Source organism: Gymnogyps californianus, chromosome 26 (assembly GCF_018139145.2).
Source record: "Gymnogyps californianus isolate 813 chromosome 26, ASM1813914v2, whole genome shotgun sequence".
Lineage (NCBI taxonomy): Eukaryota > Metazoa > Chordata > Aves > Accipitriformes > Cathartidae > Gymnogyps > Gymnogyps californianus.
Window position 1 is genome coordinate 567697 of NC_059496.1, and position 3386 is coordinate 571082.

Sequence of the window (3386 nt, forward strand, 5' to 3'; positions counted from 1 at the left end):
TGCTGAAGCCCGGGGTTGAACCAGGACCTTTAGATCTTCAGTCTAACGCTCTCCCAGCTGAGCTACTTCAGCCCTGCCCCAGCAGCCCTTGTCCCAATTCCACCCCTGCCAGGCCACAGGCTGGCACACACGAGGAGAGCTCCTTGGGGACATTCCCAGGAAAAAGCTATGTCCAGCACCGGGCACAGTGGACCTGGCCTCTCCCTGCCTCCATGGCCAGGTGGACTCCAGGTGTAGGGTGGGTGCCAGCTTCCAGCAGGAGTGCCAAGATACGCATCAGGCCTCAATTACAAAGGTGATGGCGGTGAAGGCAAGCAGGCAGGCCAGGCACATGCAGCTGCAAAGGCTGAGGGTGGAAGAAGTGTGGGGTTGGTGGAAGACCTCTCTCATAGGGAAGAGAGGGCCCAGGGGAGGCAGAGCTTTTGCTGGTGCCTTAGGCTTTTCCTTCATTCTTGCATGAGCAAGAGTCTTTTGTTGAATGTTTGGAGATGATATTTAGGGGGAAAGAAGACTTGAAAACCTCCAAGGATTGGGACTGCACAACCTCTCAGGGCAACCTCTTCCAGTGCATAAGTGACCTCATGGTTATGACCTCATGGTCCTCATGGTCCTCATCTCCTGCCTGAACATTCTTTCAACTTTTGTCCCTTGCCTCTCATCTTCCCACCATGCACCACGATGAAGAGCCTGGCTCTATTTTCTTAATTGTCTCATAGGTACTGGAATTGCTCCTACGAGGTTTCCCAAAGCCTTCTCGTCTCCATACTGAACAGTGTTCCCTCAGCCTTTCCTCAGGTGGAAAGTTCTCCAGCCCCCTGCACACCCACACACACCTGACTGTACTGGTGCCCCTTCACTGAACTTGCTCCAGCTGATCAATGTCTTTCCTGTACTGGGGCAGGAGGCCCCCAACTCAGTGCAGTAGTGTGCGCATGTGGTCTAGCGAGCACTGAATGGAGGGGGAGAAATCCCTCCCCCTCATCTCCTGCCCATGCTCCTGTTCATACAGCCAGGACGCTGTTGGCCACCTTGGCTGCTGGGGCTCACTGCTAACTCATGTTGCCTCAGTTGCCGAGGCAAGAAGCTCCGGTGCTAGCACAATCCACAGCGTGAGTGCTCTAGCGCAGTGCACAGGGGGTTTCCTGGACCGGGGGAACCTCAGGGGGAGCCGAGAGAGCCTCCAGGAGCCCGCAGCTGGCAGAACAGCAGCTGACGAGACCTGGGCAGGGCCAGGAGCAATGGCAGCCAAGTTCCCTCACATGTATAAAAGAAGCTCTTAGGGAGCGCTAGTGACCAGGAGCACCGTGAACAGGGCAGGCAAACAGGGTGTGGCATGTCAGCAAGCGCGTGGCGTGGCAGATTTGCATGGCAGTTCACACGGAAGGGCGTGCAGGAAAGGGCGCTGAAGCTCTGCCAGGCTCGACCAGGGAGCGATGGTATCCACCGGCAGAAAGCCATGGCCTCTCTAAACTCTGCACCCACCACGACTCACGCAGCTTCCCAGACAGAGCTCCGGTGGGAACATGCTGCCACCCAGGTTTCAGGCTGCAGGGTGTGCCCTGCTCTTCTGCCAGCATCGGACAGCAGCAGTGAGCACACCTGCGGGAGGTGCGCCCAGCTAGAGGAACTACTCCGCTTAGTGACAGAGCTCCGGGAGGAGGTGAGTAGGTTGCAGAGTATCAGGGAGTGCGAGAGAGAGATGGACTACTGGAATCGCACCCTACCTTCCCTGGGACAGGCCCAACAGGCAGACAGGACGCATTGAGATGGAGGATTCCCTATCCTCTCTCCGCCTGGCTGAACACAGGGACTTAAGGGATAGGGGCAACGGCGACAAGTTTCCTGCCCAGTACAGCAGGCTGCATCTCCTCTCTGACGAGACCCCACCCTCCCAGATGCCCTTGCACAATAGGTACGAGGCTCTGCAAGTGGCACCGAACAATAACAAGGACAATGGTTCATCTAGCTTGGAGGTGTCGCTGAGGTTAAGTCGGCCTACATCCTGCGTCAAAACTGCTTCCATAAAGAAAAAAAGACGGAGGTAGCAGGGCTCATTGGAACAGCTTTAAACTAGAGTTGAAGGGGGAAAGGGATAAAAGCAGGCTCCCTAGAGATAAGCCTTGGGCAGCACACCAGTGTTTGATGGAACAATGGGCTAGCGAGGTCCTTTGGTCTGCCATCTCAGTGGAGGTAGGGGATGGAGATCCATGTGGCAGTAAAGATGAAGGGTTATGGATGTGTTTAGAAACCACGGAAGCGCCTGAGAATGGTCATGTAGGAATGATGGCTTCTCCCCCCAAAAAGGGGGCGAGGATTGATAGCCCAACTGAAGTGCATCTACATCAATGCAAGCAGCATGGGCAACAAACAGGAGGAGCTGGAAGCCATTGTGCAGAAGGAAAACTATGATCTAGGTGCCATCACAGAAATGCCATGGTGGGATGACTTGCACAGCTGGAGTGCTGCAATGGATGGCTATGAACTCTTCAGAAGGGATAGGCAAGGAAGGAGAGGCGGTGGGGTAGCCCTGTATGTTAGGGAGTGTTTTGACTGTCTAGAGCTGATGATGGTAATGACAGGTTGAGTGTTTCTGGGTAAGAATCAGGGGGAAGGCCAACAAGGCAGATATCATGGTGGGAGTCTGTTGTAGACCACCCGCCACGATGAAGAGGCAGACGAAATATTCTCCAAGCAGCTGGGAGAGGTCTCACAAAGCGCTAGCCCTTGTTCTTGTGGGGAGTTCAACTTACCAGATGTCTGCTGGAATGCAGCAGAGAGGAAACATCTCCGGTGGTTCCTGCAGTGTGTGGAAGAGAACTTCCTGACACAGCTGGTGAGGGAGCCAACTACGGAAGGCACCCCACTGGACCTGTTGTTTGTGAACAGAGAAGGCCTGTGGGTGATGTGATGGTTGGAGGCCGTCTTGGGCATAGCATCACAAAATGAATAGAGTTTTTGATTCAAGGAGAAGTAAGGAGGGGGTCAGCAGAACTGCTACCTGGGACTTCCGGAGGGCAGACTTTGGCCTGTTAGGAGACTGGTTGACAGAGTCCCTTGGAGGCAGTCTGAAGGCAAAGGAGTCCAGGAAGGCTGGCATTCTCAAGAAAAATCTTAAAGGCACAGGACAGGCCATCCCCATGTGCCGAAAGACGAGCCAGCGGGGAAGAAGACTGGCCTGGCTCAACAGAGCTTTGGCTGGAACTCCAGGAAAAAAGAGAGTTTATGACCTTTGGAAGAGGGGGCAGGCCACTCAGGAGGACTACAAGGATGTCCTGAGGTTATGCAGGGAGAAAATTAGAAGGGCCAAAGCCCAACTAGAACTTAATCTGGCTACTGCCATAAAAGACATGAAAAAATGTTTCTATAAATACATTAGCAACAAAAGG

The 3386-nt window shown here is 54.1% G+C and overlaps 1 non-coding gene across 1 annotated transcript; it reads right to left on the bottom strand.

The window, feature by feature from the left end:
* Positions 1 to 72, bottom strand: TRNAF-GAA (transfer RNA phenylalanine (anticodon GAA)). Its single transcript has one exon. It is a non-coding gene; the product is annotated as a tRNA-Phe (tRNA).
* Between the last annotated feature and the right edge of the window lie 3314 nt (positions 73 to 3386).